This window comes from Betta splendens, chromosome 2 (genome assembly GCF_900634795.4).
Source record: "Betta splendens chromosome 2, fBetSpl5.4, whole genome shotgun sequence".
Taxonomy (NCBI): Eukaryota; Metazoa; Chordata; class Actinopteri; order Anabantiformes; family Osphronemidae; genus Betta; species Betta splendens.
In genome coordinates, this window is record NC_040882.2 from 24,717,849 (window position 1) to 24,739,380 (window position 21,532).

Sequence of the window (21,532 nt, forward strand, 5' to 3'; positions counted from 1 at the left end):
GTCTGTCTGCGCTCCCATCCATCAGCAGACTCCTGCTGGAAGCAGGAAGCGCTGCTCACGGTCCTTTTAGCGAGGTGCCAGCCAGTTTGTACCTGTAACACATGCTACAACTTCTAATTGATTTTACAAGGCAGCTTAGACTCTAATTGCTGATTTGCCCGGGGAACATTCCTGATCCAAATGGCTTAGTAACTTCTTTGTGGCGCTGGTGGGAGATTTGCATTCACGGCAGAGCAGACAGGACAGGGATGGAGTGAACGCGTCGAGAAACAAGCCGCGTGCCGCATCCAGAGCGAAGGCAGATATGAGCGCTGGCGCCATCGCAGCTAATCAGAAAGTTTACTTTTATGGGTCGGCGCTGGCTCCATCTGCATCACACCCTCGTGATGTGCAGTTACATAACGTCTGAGCAGGAGCTCCAGCGACGTGTTTAACGATCACATCCTGCAAACTCCTCCAAACATATCTTTCACTTTGTTCAAGTTAGGCAGAAATTAATGGGATGTGTTTTAGACTAAACTGCAACGTTTTACTGAGTGGGTTCTTTTAACACTTCAATCCAGTGGAGAAAACCCACTTTGAATGCAAACGGATCGATTCCACTTCCTCACGCGGCGCGAAGCAAAGAGAGATGATGTCCTGTGTGTCTGAAACTTCATGTCTCCGCTTTTGATTCTGGGAGAGGCTTCAATTCTAAACACGTCAATAAATTGCCTTAATCGTTATTGGCGCAGGGGTAGCGAATACATCAATCAGCATTAACCAGCGTAGCAGGAAATCACATTCAAGTTCACATTATTATATGGCCATTAAGCTAATGCAGTTCATTTTAATACCCCTGCATTGGAGGAACCCCGCTCCTGCAGCAGCAGCCGAGTCGAGTCATCTGGCTGCACACACCACATCTGCTCCATAAGCTGTGAGCGCAGCTCCGACCGGGAGCCCGTGCCTTCCCAGGTTCCACGTTTAGGCTCCAGTGGTTTTTTGTGTAAAGGTCCCAAACTGACACGTTACTGGGAAAAGTAAATCTTCCAGCGCTGAACCCTTCGGCGCGTTCGCTTGTCCTATCTGAGCAGTAAAACTCCATTATTACCACACGTCTAATATTGTGCACAATAAACATTTAAAGCTGCTTGTAATCACTATTTTTATCAGCTGACTGCATATAATGTGAACGCTCAGCTGACTCTAGCTTCGTTGAGGACTCTGTACTGTACATTAGGCAACTACAGCATTGTGTGTTTTGTTGCAGAAGAGGTTCAATACATTTGTTAGTTATAGTTTATCCACCTAATTTAATACAAGAATACTAACGGTGCCTTATGAGGTACAGCATGGCCACATTCTAGGTAAATCTAAATTTTTATTTTCTCACTGTCTCATTGCGACACCGATCACGTGTCTTTACCAACCATTCTATAAAAGCGTCTAAAGTCACAGCTTTACACAGATGTAATAGTGTGTGAGGACTTACACATAATGCTAAATACATTCAACACATCCCAGGATCAGAAACTATGAATTCAATATCTGAAGCATAAGTCCATCTTTAAATCTCTGAGGTGACGTGTGTCTCTGAACAGCTCGCGTTCTGTCGTCTTGGCCTTAATTTCCCGATCTGCTCCTCACGCAGCGCCGACCCAAACAGTGTGGGAATATGTCGGAGCTAATCTGACAGAATCTATGCAGTTTCAGAAGACTAGCCAGGCAGAAAATAGATTGGCTGCGATTTTGGGGAGTTAGGATGGGGTTGTGTGTGTGTGTGTGTGGGAGGGGGGGGGGTGAAATAATGTGTCACTCACGGTGCCGGCGCCGCTGCCGCTGCGACCGGGGCTCCGGCGCAGCCGCCTCCGCCTAATGGAACCTGTGCACTCCCCGTTCGGCTCCTCGCACAAAAGCAGCACCAAATCAGCATTTGATGCTAAAAGAATTCCATTCACACGCGTCTCTAATCTTTGAGTTTGTCTGCAGCTCTGTGATGCAAGCTCAGCATTTTACGTACGGGCCTTGACAGAAGCGCAAGGTAATTACTGTAACATATGGAAGGCTGGAGCCACTCTTAACCCTGTCACTAATGACGCCTGCCTATTAGAGGAGGGCGCTTGAAGGACACTTTTACCATTAACTGATATGTCCCACTAGAGATCCACGACTCCTACTCTTGACATTAGAGGAGCTATTAGAGCCTTAAAAGAAAAAAGTGGGCAAAAACATCCCATGACCTCATTAAGGCTCAGACTTATTACCAAAAACAAAAAGTGGCATTTACAGATTGAGAGCGGCTTCAGTAAAAACAGAGAGCTGGGCCTTGTGTAACATGCAGCTAGACTGGTCCAGGTCCTGTTGGTACCAACAGCGCTGATGCAATAAGACTTTCCTTTGAAAGCTCGCTCTCTAAGGCTGATGGTACTCGGGTTTTACACATAAAATTACAACAATTGCTTAATCTTTGCTACATCAAAGCTTTTCCATTGGCAGCGGATTCACTTTGAGTCCAGTCAACCCACTTCAACTCCATTAACTTGCCGCGTTGAATAGGATCAGGGAAGATGCCTCTTCATAATTCCCGTTCGCTTAAGGCAATTTTTGCGAATTGAAGCCGCAGCCTCTCTTATGTTAATGGACCCGAACCCATGCAAAACGAGCGTGCATCCGCAGGTACAGAGCATCGCAGTGTGACCCAGCCAACCGGGCCTTTTGTTCATGCAGTCTTGTGGCTACGGGCACAAGTAATGCTGCTGCACAATAGACTAAAAGCCTTGGCAGACGGCGAGAGGCTGCGACACAACGGCCGCAGACGCTTCAGAAGCAGCGGTGAAATTAGCTCAGCGCCTTCAGAAGATGCTGTTTCTCAGACACCGGGCCTTTTGCTTTTCAACGGGCCTTTGGAAGAATTACATTAAAATTTAAACACCGACACGTTCCTGACCCAAACGGATCTGTTGATGTCATCTTCAGAGACTGAACCAGAGCGTGAACGGGTGAGAACCTCTGCTCCACCGGTGCTCGTGGCCGCCGCGGCGCGTTTGATTGGTCCATACGGCCACAGCAGGCCTCTGCTCCGACTCCTGCAGCCGCTAATTGAGACAGGAGAAAGGCTTCAGATATGCCATTCTTCCCCTAAATGACTATTGGACGCTGGAGACCATATGGTCTGTCTGCGAATGTCACTGGTGGCCAGTTGTTACATTTGACAATGTGGGCTGATCTGGCAAGTATCTTTTTTTTTTCCTTTTACAGCCTTCACGAAGGAGCAACTGGGGAAATAGCACTTGGATTGATTTCATCCCTCATTCAGCGCACAGCAAACATTTTTGACAAAGACATATGGTGGAGAGAAGTGCACAGCAGAAGGCTGCCTCGCCTGAAGCCGGAGCTGTTCTCTTGATTGTTTCAGGCAACATGCGCATTTAGACAGGCAATGTATGCAATGTTCACAAGCAGGCAGCCACGCACGCACACACACACACACGCACACGCACACACACACACACACACACACACACACACACACACACACACACACACACACACGGAGGAGAGGGATAAATCTCTGCAGAAACCACAAATGTGTCCCCATTACGGCGCTCTCCCAGGAGCCCTTCTATTTCCTAAAGCATCATAATGTTTACAAATGCAATTCAACACACCGCTCCTCGCTGCTCTTATTAAGTCACATTCATCAGCCGACAGGAAGACGAGCCATCCGTCTCCGGCCGGCCGCGACAACGCATGCAGATACGGGCTGTAGCGTGTCAGGAAGGACTTAATGCCGCCGCCACCTCGGCGACCCCGTCTGCAGCTCCACCAATCTCTGAGAAATAGAGTCTTTCACCTGCAGTCCGTTTGGAATTGGTGGGAGCCAAGCTGACGCTCAAAGTCGCTGGCTGAAGCCGAGTCCCTGTCTGGGCCGTGGCAGCTGGACTGATAGCCGGCCCTGTGGAATGGCAGCTGTTGAAGGGCTTTTTAAATTGCACCCAGGTTGATGGGTGGCTGTCAGGAGGCCAATGGACAGAGTCTAAGGGAGGAGAAACAGAGGGGAGGGCGGGGGGTGGGGGGGCAGTGACCGTGACACCAAGCGTGTCACCAAAATATGTCAAATGGTGAAATCCTGAGGCGCCAGGGCTGCACTTCCACAGGTGGACTGTGCAGCATGCGCCGCTACACAACGTGGAAACGCTGCTTTTTGAGGGCAGTCGTCGCGTCCCTCCCCAGTTGTGCGTAGTATCCCCTTTGGGGAGATTTAAGGCCTGAGCCATGCAGCTGTGTCCGACCAGCATCCATCCAACGCGCTTCATGTTCAGGTGAACGCTGCTTGTTGCAGGCTCAGGAATTTCCCGTCGGCGTTTATTTACTGCGTCGCCACAGAAGCAGAGCGGCAGCCGCTCCGCGGCCTGCGAGGGGCTGATGGCACCCGGGCGCCCGCGTGCGCCGCCAATTATTAGCCGTAAATCTGGAGCGGGCGGTGGGTCTGTGACGGGCGGCTCCCTTATTGCCTGTTGATGGCCGACGTGCACCGTTCTGTTTCCCCCAATGGAAAAGAGAGGTCTGTTTTAGTGGAGGGATGTGATCGGATGCAGCGCAGGCGCCAGTTTCTCCTCCTCTTGTCTTCTGCACTTTGATTTTGCGTCATCTTAAGATAAAATATTCCTACCTGATTATTTAAGGTCAGGTAAATCAGATTTACATAATGTCAATTTGCACACATTAGAGTTAACATGTGGAATGGGGAGGCGATAACGACGGCAAACGGCTGGAAGCAGCCACAGCAGGAACACCTCCGTGATCACACGGCAGCGAGATGGCGGCGCACTGTACTTCAGACTGTAGCGTTTAGTCTCAGTAACTCATGACACAGCTTGCATATGAACTAGAAATAAATTCCCCTTCAGCGTTCTGACAGCAGCTATTCACACGCTTAGCCTCGTTCTCTGCAGTTCTATCCCTCTGCCAGAATCAATTGCGCTGGCAACCGTCGCCAAGCCTGAGTTTTATCTCCCAGCTGGGAAAAAAACGAGGGGGGGGGAGCGGAGACACGCTGTTTATCAGTCGCACAACTAATTCCCTCCCATCTCGATTCTCCTTTTTGAAAGTGAACTCGCCGTTAATCTGGGACGCACGCCGCCTGCGCTGCCGCGGCCCTTTCTTGTGTGGATCTCTGACCTTTTTCGGCGCCGCACACGTTTTAATTAATTCTAAAAAGCTGCTCGGTGCCGCCCCCCTTGCCCCGCTCCCCCTTTGTTCTTGCAACTCCGATGAAACCCATGGAAGACAGACCACATTCAAGTACTCACTGAATACCGGCGGTAAAGAGGAGGTTTTTGTAGCAGCCCGGAAAATTACAAGGGCTTGAGCGTCAGACACATATGCCTGCCAAATGTAATCAGTGGGTAATAAATGTTTGCCCTTTACACTATAAAAAGCAATAGCGGCGCTGAATCACTGCTCGGCTCGGATCACTATGTTGTTGTAGCCGTGAAGAATTGAATTTCCCAACAGCCAAACCCACCGCTGCGTCTTCATCCATGTCTTTTCAGCCGAATCCTGAACAAGTTGAACGTGTGCTTATAAAGGCTTTTATGGAAATGTCTAAACTGTAATTTGACCTGTTTTCCGTTGTCTTTCAGCTCTTAAACGGTTGGGACGGTCGCTTGAGTGCTGAAAGGTAAGATCTGGTGATTTATTCTGCTGCGCTGACAGCGGCGCGGCATTTCGAGCCGCGTTCCGCTCGCTGCGAGGACCGCATTAATGCTGCTTGCGGCAGAAGCGAGTCTCCGAGGGCGGAGAGCGAAGGCCTCTTGCTCTTTTCTCCCCACTGTTTAATTAGCATGGTCTCGGAGAGCGGGTGCCGCTTTAGCAGTCACGAATCCTGCCCAGCCAATAAGAACTGGTGTTCCGCCACGTCTGACAGAGATAAATGGTGTGCTGCAACCTCTCAGCCCTGCCCATCATCGCGCTCTGCGCTGGCCATGCAACAGTGCATTGTGGGAAGACTGGGGGCGCCACAAATCTAAGTGGGCACGTGGGTCATGCAGTACCAGCAGAGCTCTGTGTGGGTGTTTGTGTGTGAGTGTGTGCATGACACAAGGCCCGCTAGGACACAAGGAGCTGTTGATGTGAACTATGAGTGACTGGGCCACAGCCTGCATCACTTACTGTACCTCCATCCCGTCCAAGCGTTGCCTAATTGCACCACGCGAGCGCAGACATAACCCTCGTGCAGGAAACTTGCAGAACATGAGTAAAACCACAAAATCACGGACATAATTACACTGGTTCATGCCAACGATACCATGCGAACACAGGACCTGTCTGCCAACAATCAGGCCCATGTCCTCCTTAAAAAACAAAGCCGTTGAGCTGGATACATTACTTCACAGCTAAAATTACTCACTGGTCAGTAAAACATCACCCAAGTATGAGTCATGTGTAAACGCAGGGGCCAGAAAACCCTCAAAGTCATCAGGCTCAGGTTAATCAGACTCCAGTCCAGTTTACACAGTGCGACTGGTCTAATGTTTAGATTTAATGGACAGTATTTCGTTTAGCTGATTAACATGAAGTCTGTCCAGGACAATCGCTGTATTAAGTTCTCAAACATGAGGTGAGTAGCGGTTGGAAAAGGCCTTTAAGAACAGAAACACTATTAAGTGAAGCACCTGCTGACTTTCATCGTCACAAACGAGGAGGGGGTGAAATTATCACACCTTTTAAAACAGTGGGGACAGGTTCAATAGATAAAAAGACATAAGTTTGAAAGTTCTCATTAATTTCTGGCCATCTCAGGCTAGAGCGTTATTATATAAGCATTACATAAACAGAGCTGAAGCAGGGTGCCGTTATTAGGACCTCATTATTCCCGTACAGTATAGTGACTAACCTGCACTTCACTTATTAGGCTGCTTTCAGCCGTAATTGCTGGCGCTTTCCCCGTCTCCGGTTTGGGTGGATCATGCTAAGGGAACAGTTTGTAGCAGTGGGGGCATAATTAGTGATAGGCCTTGAACATGTCATACTCTGTTAGTCAGGCCCGCTTTAATTCCTTTGTCTCCTCCTCGCTCATAGCGTTTACTCAAACCGCGCGTCGCTGCTCAGGCGTCAGCGCGCGTGCGGATACTTAATGCATCCACTGTTTTTCTGACCCTGTTTAATGCTATTATGGCAATAAGGAAAGGATATTTTATCAGCGCGGAAGCTTGCACTTACAAGGCGGCGTGTGTCTCGTCCGTCCGTCTTTATTAAGATGCCTCTTTGTGAGCGTCCCTTTGATTCCCTGTGGAACAAAAGCAGAAGAAATCATCAAAATTCGCCTTTTGTCTCGCAGGCGAGAAAGGCTCCGGCGTTGGGCTGCTCATGAGGCTCATTTGGGTTATAATTACAGGAAACCTTTTTAGGTTTTCTACATTTCCTTTTAAGCAGCTCCCCTGTAGCAACCGAGCGCACAAAGCCGCTTTTTGTGCGCTGCCAAAACGCAGACTGGTGATTACTGTCAAAGGATGCTTTTTGCATGGTGACGCAGAGGTGTTGCTCAATCTGTGCTGCTGATGTGAGGCCGATGAAAGGCGCTTTGAGGCTGCGGCGCCGCTTCCTCCGCCTCCTTCCTTCTGCTTTTCCCGTCCGTCCCTCAACCCCCTCCCTCATTCTCATGGCACTCCACCCCTGCCCCTCCGTCATTTCCATATCCAATTCCACCTATGCATCCGTCCCACCCTCCTCCTGTAGCCTGTGTTTCCTGCCACGGCTGTTTTCATGCTTCTGCTCACATGTAGCAGCTCCTCTCCCCGTCCTCCTGCTTTTACCTGCCTCTATTCACTGCGAGCCTCCCTCTGTTCCCGGTGCGAGGCTGACAGTGGTGAAGGTCATTGCTCACGGCACAGAGATTAGTCTAAGAAACACCCTGGAAATCAGGAATTATACGGACACAAATTAGCGTCCACGTCCACTGTGGTATTAAGATTGTTTGGTACAAATGTGCGCTTTGCGTTCCTCGTCATTGTCTAGTGAGCATCACTAAATGCGGGGCGCGGGTTCAGGTGTGTGCCCAAGAGCCATTTTAGGGAGCCTTCCTTCTGCCACAGCACATGGCACCTCTGCAGACTGCAGCTCCTGCTTCTGTTCTTCTATCACGCTATGTTAGCTTTACAGAGCAGCCGAGAAAAAAAAGAAAAAATCAGCAATGAACTGGAATCGGAGTCAGAATAGCCAGGTTTTCTGCAAGCGTGCTTGGTTGGATTATTGCTCAGGTTGCCTCCTGAGCGGACTCAACGTGCCACTTCTGCTCGAGGAAAAGGGAACTGGGGAAAAAGCGAAAAGGAAAATGATTCTCTCGATTTCACACGGGAGGTGTGCGATTGACTAAAGGGCCCTCGTACTCGTACATTAGCTCCTAGAGGCCGCGCGCTGCGGCTGCCGCCTGAACTTATGCTGCACATCTCACCGAATCAGCTCCTAAAACTGCTGAATAATTAGCGGAATGTTTACAGCCGTTCAGTACGCGTAACAAAGAGCAGCGAGGCTGGAGTTTCTGCTGAGACCTCCGTCCTTCCCAGCACCGCACCATCCCACTTCAGATACACATCAAAGTGGAGGCTGAGCTTTCTTCTCCCTCTAATTTCCTACGTATGTGGGGTAAATTAGGGCTGCTTTCAAACCAACAAATATGGCTGACTGAGATAAAGCTCCACGCTGCCCAGATCTGTTCTCCCCGGCAAAACGCGAGTCTGACAGCCTCAAGGACGTTTTAAATGCAATATTTACAGAATGAATTCCTGACAAAACACGGCTTTTCACGAGGTTACTATGGTGCCTAAAAACCATTTCCCCTTTTCATCGTTTCTCTGCGAACATGTGACAAATTACGGTTCATGTTTTGCTCCTTTGTGCTGGTTGTCAGCAGGTGTGATTGATTCTTAACACTGAAACACAGCACAAAACACTTATTCTGCGGCGGCGTGGGGGAGGACTGGCAGAAGTCTTTAAGCTTGAAAAGTGCAGCGTATGTTTATACGCAGCTGTCACCAGCTCAGCTCACGTCTGCTTTGTCCTCAGGACAAAATCAACCAGCAATGGACCCAAGTCAGTGGCACCAATGACAAACCCTCCTCACATCCATCTCATCCAGACCGTCTCTCTCTCATGTGTCTGTTCATATCTCCGCTATTTGTCTGATTCTAATTCAGCATCAGCAGCTTGTTGCTATTGACTTTATTTACAAGTCTCCTATATTTTACTCAGAGCAATTGTTTCCAAGTGCAGGCATGAATCAATGCCTCCCCAGAGCTGGTGCTGGCAACTGCGTGGAGCTTAATACCTCCAATTTACGTTGTAATTATGATGATCTACTAAGTGTTGGGAGCCTGGTCCTGCTCTGCCTCAACCGGCCCAGCGGGTCGAGTGCTGTCGCGCAGACTTTGACTGTCTAAACCACAAGACCTAAACACAGGAGTTGTTGTGACTGTCCCCATCAAGCGTCCCCGAGTGCCAGCTTCGCTGATTGGAAGTGATGAAGTGATGACGATGAAGAACGCGGTTCCAAGGACTTCAAACGCTTCGCTGACAAGGTCGGAGTTGAGAGGAAACAAAGGATGCGTGTGAAAAGACGTGGCATCATTGCAGCTACTTTCGTATTTACAGTGTTGTGCGTTGGCTTTTGGGCCACATGCTAAATAGCAGGTAGTGCTTTATTTTATGACTCGCTATCAGCTGTTCAGACAGAGCATAAAAGCAGCAACTGCCGGGCCTCGTCTGGCACCGCGGCTGCAGACTGGGTTTTATGCCCTCCGTGTTTGTTCGCTGCTGTTTTTGTTTGGCACAGCCACTTTATCATTTGATCACTTGTCATTAGGAATTATTGCTCAACTCAGGGTGCCGTAGAAGTGGCTTCTGCCAAGCCGAAAGCCATAAATTTTATTGACTCCTGTAATTAGGCCGGATCAATAAAAGGCAGTTTCTTCTTTGTGCTGCCAGGACTAAATAGGTAGGTGCTCCCTTCTAGGTCTGGATTCCTCTGTAGTGACTCAGAATTATGACATAAAAGCACCATAAAAGCCTGAAAAGCGTGTTTTATAGTGGATTTTACAAAGTATATGGAGTGTAGAAAAAAAGTGCATAATATATATCAAAAATCATGAAGACGTCTGAGTCTCTGTTGCAGAAAAAGAACACTGCTGCTCCACTCCAGATTGTCTCTCTCTTTAATTCGTGGCTGCTGCTGCTTTGTCTTGCACCATCTGCAGGCGCTTCACCAATAATACCTATTATAATATGGCATAAAAAGGACCCCATAGCGTGTTGCTGTCAAGCCTCTTAAGTTGATAGCTGTGTCTCTGCACACTGCAGGAAGAATCCCTTTCTGTCAAACAACAGCTGGGGAAGACGACATGATGCGCCGGCCATGGATGAGTGAGCCATCAAACCTCCGTCTACGACAGGATGTTGGCGTTTCATAGGAGTCTGTCTCGCTCGGCTCCGCTCGCACGCGGCATGAATCAATGATAATTGCACTGTGTTCTCACGTGAGTGACAGAACTATCCCACGATGCAACGCCAGTCAAAAAAAAAGGGGGGTGTTGGTTTTGGCTGGAGGGGGAACGGATCGAGAAACCTACAGATATTAGCAGGAATGAAATGACTCACGGCTCCCCTGGGATTATGATTCATTAGCTGGAAAATGCTCCTCGCACAATGTCAATACAATTAATTTAATGTACAGTATATTACAAGCCGCTATGAAAGGCGAGGTGACGCTGCTGCTGTGACATGGGTTCAAAGAGGAGTTGTGCAAAGCAATTAAGCACTGGGTGTCGCTGGCTCGCTGCGTGTGGAGAGTAAGAAGGGGGGAGATTTTCCAATCGCCAGCATTGTGTCACCTGTGCAGTGGATCGTGTCCCACACACAGTATGGATTTGACAAACATGTTACTCACGAGCTTTCAGGCAAACATTAATCAAATCAAAGCCCAACAACCGTATCCGGAGCTGCATCAGAGCCTCATCCGGTCCAAACCCAGCTTCCATTCTCTCTGCTCTTTATCCCTCCTGAAGCCCAGTGATTAGAAGGAGCCTTAAAGTGAGTGCCGGCCTCCGTCTCTCCATCCGAACCTCACCCAATCCCATTCTCGCCGAGACCTTCCTGAATGCCCAGAGCCTCAGCCAGTTTATCAGCTTCGGGGGATCAGGCAATCTCCCCCCACCACCCTTCAAACAGGGAGCCCAGCGCGTCCGCGGCCTTCGGTGTAATCTCTGCGGCTGTCGACAGATCCAGCGAGGGGTCAAGTCTGATAACAGTATCGCTCAGGTGGAGACAGGGGAGGGGAAAAGGGACACAGGCTACAAAGACACAAGCGTGGGCAAGTGCAAGGCAGGTTCTGATGGCACTGGAGTTCTGGAGGGGGTTCAGACCAGGAGCTCAGAGCAGGAACTGTGGATGTAGATGAGCCAATCAACACTTCTTCAACTCAATATTCAAAAAAATTTATTAATCGCAGAGGGAAATTATTTTGCACACTTTGATCTCTGTCACAGTTGAAGGGAGACACAAGAAGGGAGGGAGATTAGGAATAATAATACTAACACATCTACACACTCACATCTAAGCTACAGCATGTAGGGGTCCAGCTCCACCCCAGAACAGAACCAGACCTCCTCATCACTTTGTCCTGTCTGTTACTGTCTGCTACATTCATGCTGCTGCTCCACAGACCACAGCCTAAAACACTGGATGCACAGACTCATAGAGCATCCTCAGCACGGAGCTGCAGACGTTAAAGGACCTGAGCCTCCTGAGTTTATTGTCCAAGTACACACGCAGGTATTTTCACTTGGTCACTAACAGATTTATCAATAACTGCATATAATCACTGCTACTTGAGCTGCACGAGTAAAAGCAGGTGCCAAATATAATAATCAAGGCGTCTGCTGAAAGAAATACAATTACATCCTGACTAATATAGTGGAAATAATAGGAAATCCAATATTTGGTTAGAGACTGATCCCTATTTGACACGAGCGGCTGCTGACAGGGCAGCGAGGCAGCCTGACGAGGCGGCTGCGGCCCGTCCAGCCCCGCGCCTCAGTTAGCACGCTGACCCGGCATCTCATTAAAAACTGCTACGACCCAGAGAAAAGAGAGCAGCGGCGGACGTGCAAAGTGGAGAGAACGGAAAGGTCAAAGGTCACGCGCAGCCGGGGCGCCACAGTATCAATTTTATGCTCGAGCATCCGTTTGACATTGAGCAACAAACACAGATAAGCCGATGCCTACACGCTAGCTCACACGCAAACTTTTACAAACATATTTCATATGCATGCAGGCCACTCTGCCGTTCTCCCTGACGCTCTCTGACACACACACGCTGGGAAGCAGCATGGTAGGCAGTGACACAAAGCTAATGCCTTGTCACACAGGCTGTCAGCAGATTAGCCAGTGGATTACACCCCAGCCATTAGATGTGCACAGAGCGAAAGGCCACAAACATGGCAGGAGAGGGAGGCGGAGTGTGGAGCGCTGGCAGCCAATATACTGGCATAAAGCACAGGAGCAACTAATGGTGGCAACAGAAAAAAGGAGGAGACCGCCTGGTTGAGGAGAGGAAAAAAAAGGCAAACTGATACAGCCAAGAAGGTGAAGGAGAACATTTAAGGATAAGAAAAACGCATCGGCTCTACAGCAGCGGCAACAAGATAATCAGACGAGACAGAAGAGATAATACCAAAGTTAAAATGCGAGAGAGGAGGAGAAACGCGGCAGCGCGCAGGTGAAGCGGACGCGAGGACGGGAGACGACGGGAGACGACGAGAGACGTCAGGAGAGACAGGAGAGACAGGAGGGGGAAGAGACGCTCGGAAACCAGAATGAGGAGGGAGGAGCGGCGATAAATGGAAATGGAAGAATGAAGAGCAGAGATTAGAGAGGAGCGATGGGATGTGAAGCAGCGGAGGAAGCGCTGGAGGATACTCCACAGTGCATTAAAACAACGCGGCGCGGCGCGGCCCGGCACTAATGCGCCCACAAGTGGAAGATGGACACTAATGTGCATCACTGCGGAGAAAACAGCGTGTGGATCCAGCGGCGGCAGCGTCACATCCATACATATTCCAGTCGGCGTCAAGGTCAGAACACACCGATGCCTCCGCGCTGGAAGCTGCTGGATGCTGCATGTGTCAGATGAGGGACTGACCACTTGGGGGCATCAAAACAAGCTGATGAAGCTCCTCGTTACCAGGAAGTCAGCTCCGACACATACGTTCAGACGCTGCTTTACTTTCACCATGGAGCAGAAACAACTCCAGTCCCTGCAAACGCATGTACCGCCACTCAACCACTGGGCACATCTGGACCTGCCTGTGTTCACTTCATGTACACTGGACGTGGCTCCATACATGACATACTGTACTTGTTTCCATGAGTGGGAGAGTGTGGAAGCTTGAACGTGTAAAAACCACAGGATATTTCCACTGTTTATTACAACAAGCCTCAGCGTCAACACACACACACACACACACACACACACACACACAGCTCATAAACACACAGATGTATAAGATAAGCTCGTGTGCATGAGTCAGAGTGACGACGGAGCCCCTCAGCGGTGGCAGCGTGCTCGCCTGCTATCCGGAGCCGCCTCATCTGGGAGCCCTTTCACCTTCTGAAGCTCCTCTCACTTAAAGCGGGCCCAGATGTAAGTCAAGGGGCCGCTTTGGATTAGCCAGAGAGAAAAACTAATTTCCTTTGCCATTTTATGAGCATTTAATTTGAAACAATTAAGATATTACGGTGCAGCGGATCCGGAGCGCAGAGTGACAGCTGGGAGCAATCCCATAAACCCGGAGCCAGTGAACGAGGCACCTCGCCGCTCGCCCCTGTTATTTCACACAGCACACGCTCAGGGCTCTGTCGAGGCGAAGGCGCTGCCTTTTCCGCGGCCGAGACCTGCGCCGCTGCCGCCAATTACTTTAGCAGCTCGTAAATGCGCCAGTTGGCTGATGATAGAATTTATATATAGAATTTCCCAAGACTGAAAGGAGGACAGAGGATGTTTACCTCCTGCATACCTTTATTTCATTATTGCATCTCTAGCACGTGTTGTCTGACTGGCCTTTGGGGAAATGAATGAGAACGATGCGTCTGCTAAAGGGAGCTTCAGATGCAGCTTCATGAAGCAGTGCTTCATCACACACTTATCTATGACCCTCCGTGCCCTCACTTTCCAAATCTGGTCACTACCCGCCTTTGAATTCATGTTAGCTTTGTCAGCAGTCACCCATCATTCACCTCCCTTCCAGACTGGCATAGAAGGGCATCAGAGGTGTGAAATTGATGAAGGTGTGCTTGTGAAAATGTCAGCGGGGCATCACTGGCCAGAGAGGGAGGGAGGGAGTGTATTTCGGGTGGGAGGGGGCTGACGGCACTGGCAAAGTCTTCTTTTCATGAACACTCAACTGTAAAATGGAGGACCCGGTGCAAACAATGACTGTGATCAATCGCCTATGGCGAGAGGTTTCTCGTAAAAGCCCGATGGCAGAGCGCTCTCACTGAAAGACAGGGAGAGAGAGAGACGCCATGGGTGTTACTGAGTTTGGCGTAAACGTGGTACAGAGGCAAATGAATTAACAGCGGGACGAGAGAAAAGGGCACAAGAGAAGAGCGGCCCAGTAAATAAACACTGACACCGAAATGAAAGCGAGAGAAAAAGTGCAGCAGCTTTAAGTGACTGTTTGAATGGAGTCAAATGCAACGCAAAGACAAAGGGCAAACAAACAAAGGCCCAACAAAGTCACGGCGTCACATCAGAGCAGCGCTAACAATACTTGTCTTTAATGATTGGCCTCGTCTGTGTGAACGCGGGGCGGTGCCTGCAGCAAACGCAGCCTCTTCTGCCTCTTCATTATGTCAACGACACGCAGCCAAATGTCCGTCTCCTTTGACTGATAGCGTCGTCTGACCACAACAACCCGACCCGCGGTGACGTACAGTAACGCACAAAGAGCACGTGCTCCCTGTTTGGAGCTGCTCTGCATTTGCATGGAAAGCGGTGCGTAACATAAAAGCAGTGACTAATGCATCCAACAGTATCCATGGAGACAGATGCTGACAGATGCTTGTGGCTGGAGGAGGACAGATTACCTGCCGTCCTCCCTCCACGGCTGCAGATGTGACTTTGTGTGGACTGATCATCGGCGGCGCGGCGGCGGCGTGGACGTGGCGTCTGAAACGGGCCGCGTCCGCCGCCCAAGCCCAGCGCGACGAAGCCGGCGCCGCCGCCGGTCAGGCGCTGAGCGCGTCGTTGCAGCGCTTTAGTGGACAGATGCCGTGAGCCGGGTTCCACAGAGCGGCTCGGCCAGCCAGGACTGGACCGATCTGTGTGAACCCCTTCTGCTGCCTGGATCGCTCGCTCTGAGTCTCGGCTGACGCTCAGCGTGGCCGCTCTCGCCATCTCCGCCGATCTCTTAATGGACCTAATTGCTTTTCAGCTCATTGCACCCCGTGCCATCGCTAAACTGCATCGGACCCATGTCCCCTGCACCGGCCGCGTCGCAAATCTGATTCCGCTTGACATCATAATAGGGTGATATTGATTACTCATGACTCAGCAGTCCCAGGACGGATGAGCAAGCGCGCGGCTCTTGTCGCGGCGCGGCCCGTGACAGGCGGCGCTGTCGAGGTCACGCGGCAGAGCAGATTGGCCTCCTTAGAACAGCAGCGCGTTCCCCATGACAATGAGCTGGTGGCCGTCATTATCTCATGATTGGTGTACAGAGAACAATGGGCGCTGGAGCTCCCTTCAGCGTCATCTGGACGCATGCCGCTTCTTTGGCCTCCGCCTTTGAGCCCATCACACAAACGCTGCCGCGCCAGCGCGGACTACGTGGCGTCAGCAGGAACACAGGCCACAGTTAATATCTAACCTGTAACCGCTGGCAGCGCTGCGCCACAGTGAGCTAATGTGTTACACCCGGGTCCAGTCCACGTTCACGCGGCCGGCTCCAAAAACCCAAAGTTCAGTTAAACACAAACCCTGAAAACCTCTCTCTCTCGTCACCGTTTGCTCTGAGCGACAGGTAGCATGTGAGAAGTGGATTGACCTTTGACCTACAGCACATGTACAGGACAGGTGAAATCTGAACACTCAGCTCTCAGCAACGACTGAGGAGCTGCTGATTACAGTACGTGACCGTGTCAGGATGAATGGATCCTATGGTGACGCCAGCAGGAACTGGAGTCATTTAATTAAAATAATAGTGGTTTCCGCGTTCCTGAGGTCACTGAACCAATCGTAAAGCTGCCGCCACCGCCTCTACAGTGAACGGCTCCGTGTGCGACGTCCTGCCATCGCAACAATGCGTTTGCAGACTTCCTACTTATCGGCGTAAACGTTGCTTCGCCATCATCTCAGCCGCATCACAGGACTCGGGTTCTGCCGGCAGAGAACCACGGAGCTATTCCGCCTCCCGTGTTAATTGCTCATGAAAGCGCGACCGTGCGCTTCGCCATCCATCACGTCTGACAGAGTCGAAGAAGCGGAGAAGTATTAGTGTCTCTGCCGAGGACTAGCGCTGGGTGTTGGTTTACATTTTTGTGCCCTGGAGGTGTGTATAATATCACCTTGGCATTTGTCGCTCTTAGCCGCCTCCCCTCCCTCCCCTCCCTCCCCTCCCTCCCCCTCCCTGCTTGGGCAGCGGCCATAAACAAGTCAATCTCCAGCCGTCTCAACACATTGGATTAGATTTATCCGCTTAAGATAGATTGTTATCCCGAACAGCAGCAGTCGCGCTTGATGGGGAAAATTAATTTTACAATGACTGATTTACTTGATCGTGGTTCTGGAGGACGCGGGACTAAAAATGGATCAACTGTGAGGTGTGAAATGCTAAAAAAACAACCACCCCTTGTTGATTCAGACATGTTGTCGTTCTCCCTCTTCCTCATACGGATGCTGTTGTCTTTAGGCCGCACAGACTGGACTCACTGACTGTGTCAGGGGTGAGAAAGCGCAGTCATGAGCCATATTACACCATTAAAGGCCGACAGAGCGTTTGCATTTTCACTTTCGTTGGTGCAGCGTTTGTGTGAAAAAGACTGTTTGCAGAACCCCAAATGCTAAAGCGGTGCTGGCCTCAGCCCCCTGAGCTGCTAACAGGTGCCAAACGCCTATGGAACCTACAGGATTGAGTTACAATGAACTGACCTTATCTACGCAGCTCCAGAATCCTGTGAGCCCGGTCCACGCTGTAAATTCATCTGACAAACATCTCCTCCAGCCTCTTTTAGCAGCGCGAACATGAAGCGTCTTCTCCTAAAGAAAGGGATGATTGATTTTCTACCTGCGCTGCTTGTTTGTTTCTCACTCACTTAAACAGACACTTTAGAGTTGAAGAGAAGTATTTCTGTCCCCATGCAGATAAACACTGTGCCCATTAAACAGGAACTCTCCCAAATCTAAGAACTGATCCGCTGCACAGAGAATGTTTTATTTACAGCATAAAGACACAGTAAGAAACTACCACCATGGCACAAAAGAGCCTTGAAGGACTGAGGTACAGTGTTAAATAAAAGGCGGCTCATCAGATGCTTCACTGGGTAAGTTAAGAGCTATCCTCTGGAGATAATGCATTGCCCCCACAAAATATCATAGCAATCTCTGCAAAAAAGCAAAAATATTTATTAGTCTAAAATAATTCAGCTTCGGTCCAGACGTACTGAGCCCAGCGCTGTCATTACACACGGCAGCCTGCACAAAAGCCACCGCGGCTTTGGAGGAAAGAAAAGAAGACGGGAAATGAGAATATTCAAGCTAATTCAAAATAGTCCCTGCAGATTTAGACGGTTACACAGAGGAACACAGAGAACATCAAACATTTGCTTATTACCTTACATTATTCATCCAAAGCAAATGCATATTGATACTGTATAACCTTTAGCATCCTTAGCGGCATTTGCATTACATTTGCATAGTGAATGCCAATCTGTGCTACACTTTGCATGACCCTACATATGTAAGGACGTAAACACGCCCAGGGCGGCATATCGAACGTCGCCGGCTTATTTAATATTGTGCTGTCATCATCTCACAGCAAAGACAATACTTGTCAAATGGAATGACATCACTGGAAAGATTATTAGGCAAACATGCAGAATGTAGTTGTGTTGTACACAACATATCAACACCGTGTTGTTTAGAACCTGCTGCAGCCTGTGTGGTGACAAAGTTCAGGTATTATGGGCCAGCGCCTGATGAATCCAGCCCTTGCCCTCATTTATCAGTAAGTGCTTTGGTATCACCGATGCAGCTGGTGCCAAGAACAAGAAGGCACAAGCAGATGCAGAGCACAATTCCAGACAGAATGAGCCGTTGTCTCATCACAGTCACAGATTCATGCGAATAAAGTCGAAATCCCAGCCTGGTTATGGTGGCACAGGTCTTCACCGAAAACGCCTTTGTTACGGACAAGTGAGGTTTATCAATGTTTGGACGCGTGGAGGACGCCTTATTATCTCCACAACCAAAACACGGTCCAACCTTCAGACTAACCCTCCTGATAAATAAGAATATTTTCCAAATAATTGCTGTGCAGAAAATCAGATAATCAGACATTTGTGATCTACAGCACACTGCGCCTCTAGACACAACCATCACTCCCACGATGCTTTTCTCACAGCCAGCATTCCGGGGCAATAGTTCACATAACAGTAATTTCGTCAAGTTTTTCCATTGTTCATTGTCGCACTACCAACACCTTCTCTTGGCCTCTGAATCTACATGCGGAGGCTGCATCCAATCCTGCCCTTACGAAACACAGCGCGGTGTAATTTGCAGGTATAAATCACCATCGCGGTTACTCAGACGCACAACATGCCGGAGTGCAGGTAGGAAAAGCGATCTGCTGACTGCAGTAGTCTGTCGCTCTGTTTTCCAGATGACTATTGTGGGATGCTAGACGTTTGTGTCTGCAGGGCAAGGCTGTTCATCACAAGGTTTGAGCTGCTGCCACAAAAGCAACTTTTCTCCAAACACAATTGGTCATAGTCATGAGTCTCCCCGGGCCAGCGCTGTTATTTTTCTGTAGTCCTACATCAGAGGACTCGGCGCCGGCTGTGCGATCAGGTGCAGCGTCACCGTAGCCCTTTATCCTCCGCGGTGCCTGGTAGGTGACGGGACGGGTCGCGTCTGGGAATCATTACGTGACATAAATGACTGGAAACATGGATTACGGAGGTTAATGCTCAACAGGACGTTCGCTGATGCAGTTCCAAGATACAGAAGGAATGACTTCTATAAAAAGACAAACAAAGCGCCGGATGATTTGTCTCCTCAGCAGACGCAACTTCAGGCCCAGGCTGACAACTAAATCAATGGAAGAGCCCTGCGGGGGTTGGCAGCGCGTCTGTGACCTTATTGTACATGACAGCACATCTTATGGAGAGCGCAGACATTACCCTAAGTAGAATGCATTAACGCGCGTCAGGCTGGAGGCAGCACCTGCACACGGACCAGCCGCCAACACCCGCACACTGCTCTGTTTGTGCAGTCAGGATGTTATTTTTACTGTACGTGACCAGTGACGAATACGACGGTGTAGCACAGACCAGACACACAGCTCAAGTCTGTTACTGTACAAACGAAGGGTCTGCCTGCAGAGGACGGACAGAGAGCACGGGGGCAGAATAAACGCCAGCACACACATTATTACGTGTATTTGTATTAACACAGGTACTTATAATTCTGCAGGCATAAGTTCAGATGATTCTTTACTTACAGTTTACATATACTCTAACGATTAGAGATCTTTTTCCTTCAATGCAGCATGTTTAACTCATTTCATTACTGACTGATTTATTCAAATCAAGTTATTTTTATTGTTTAATAACGCAGCTACGCTCGTAGACAGACGGATGTGGTCTCCGGCATGCGCCGGTGTTCTCACGATTCACCATCTGAAAATAATTACCAAGTCAAACAGTCTGTCTCACATACGCACTAAATCTCCCTTTAACACAAATGTTCCCCTAAAATAGCAGCGGCCAAGTGCACATTCCTGCAGTGGACTTGGGGGCGGATGGGGGGGGGGGGTCATCCAGGGGAGTTAGGCGAGCACCTCGCTGAGTGACGTCACCTCCCGACACACACTCCTGTCTCTCTCGCTCGCTCTCCAAGTGTGTGTGACTGTCACTCGCTCATTTTCCCGTTTTTCTCTGCCGCGGGTTTTAGTCTGCGCTGTGATCTGAGAGAGAGAGAGAGAGAGAGAGAGAGAGAGGGTGAGAGAGAAACTGCCAGACATACGGAGGGGGAGAGAGAGAGAGAGGGAGCGAGCGGCGCTGTGTGTCCCAGTCACAGCGCACTCTCCAAACACAACCAGTCTCGCCACGTACAATTCAATTAAGATCTAACGAGCACAACACGTACAGACCCAGAGCAGAGAATACAGTGTACGCGCTCCACGTGCGTGCTTTTCTCCCTGTCGCCCCGACGCGTCGATGACGGACAACTCCAGGAAAGAAGCCAAATAAGCGCCAACAACACGGGGAGAACCGAGGAAGACCCCGAGGACGGATTTCTTGCCTCCACGTTGTTCCACCTCCGCGGAACTCGGCTGTGATTAGTGGATGTAAAATAAGAGACTCGGGCAACTCACGACTTGTCTCCGCAAAGAAAACAGAAGAGACCGACTTTCAAAGTGACCGCAAAATGGTGAGAAGGTAAGCGAGCGGGGAGTTCGGAGCGCGAGGTCGCTGCCGCAGTGATTCCAGGTGCGCGTCGAGCGCGGAAGTTCGCGGGCGCATGTGATGGGCAAGCCGTTCCACGCAGTCCCGCGGCTTCTATTGTGTCCACGCCGGCGGCCGCGTCGGTCACGCGACCCTCTGATTCATGTGGCGAACAATTTCACGCATAGTTTACGGTTCTGGTCGCGCGCAACCTCGGATGGAGCCGGCGGCGCTTCCGGCGTCACGGGAGCCGAACGGCGCCGCGAAGCCGCTGCACCGGTTCGACCGACACCGGAACATCTACACACGTGAACGTGGAGCTGGGCTGCTGTCGTTGTGGAGTCGACGTCCCGTAAAGCGTCGTTCTATCAGATTCAGTGGCAGTGGACGGAGGGCAGCTCTTATTTCTGCCTCTTTGTAGAGAAACAAGCCCAGCGAGCTCAAACTCAGACGCGCTATTTTAGCACCACTTGAAGCCGCACTGTCATGTTAATGCGGTTCATCAGTGCGCCCTTTAGAGCTGTGGAAGCCTTTTCCACGGGCTCGATTGGGAAGAATTTTCAAAGTGCATTCCTGCAACTCTCCAGAGATCCTTCGTTTTATCCGCCTTATTTTTAGAACGCGCTTTTATTTTCGCGGGGTTTAAAGTAGACGGCGCTATTTAAAGACGGGGAGCGTTTAAAAAGCAGCAGAACGTGGCTCGGTCCCGCAGTCCGTCCGTCCGTCCGTCCGTCCGTCCGTCAGGTGAAAGTGAAGCCTTGTTTCCAGTGGAGCCGAACACAGCACCTGAGCTCAGTGCGCCGTCGGACCACTAGGGGCCTCATCCTCATCC

At 50.1% G+C, this 21,532-nt stretch overlaps 2 protein-coding genes across 51 annotated transcripts in view; one reads left to right on the forward strand and one right to left on the reverse strand.

The window, feature by feature from the left end:
* Window positions 1–21,532, reverse strand: part of LOC114851386 (5,6-dihydroxyindole-2-carboxylic acid oxidase-like) — a 323,305-nt gene that overhangs the window by 207,151 nt on the left and 94,622 nt on the right. The window contains exons 3-4 of one of the 2 annotated variants that reach the window (XM_029143236.3): window positions 17,186–17,293; window positions 7,207–7,273 (exon numbers count right to left, since the gene is read on the reverse strand). The gene's annotated coding sequence lies outside the window, so the exon portion shown is untranslated. The remainder of the gene's footprint in view (window positions 1–7,206; window positions 7,274–17,185; window positions 17,294–21,532) is intronic. The other variant, XM_029143235.3, reaches the window with a different exon arrangement.
* Window positions 1–21,532, forward strand: part of LOC114851385 (receptor-type tyrosine-protein phosphatase delta-like) — a 269,652-nt gene that overhangs the window by 143,658 nt on the left and 104,462 nt on the right. For 47 of the 49 annotated variants that reach the window (XM_029143182.3, XM_029143203.3, XM_029143194.3 and 44 more), the window contains one exon: window positions 5,628–5,665. The gene's annotated coding sequence lies outside the window, so the exon portion shown is untranslated. Of the gene's footprint in view, window positions 1–5,627; window positions 5,666–20,293; window positions 20,695–21,532 lie in introns of those variants that run through there. The other 2 variants (XM_029143185.3, XM_055503804.1) reach the window with 2 other exon arrangements.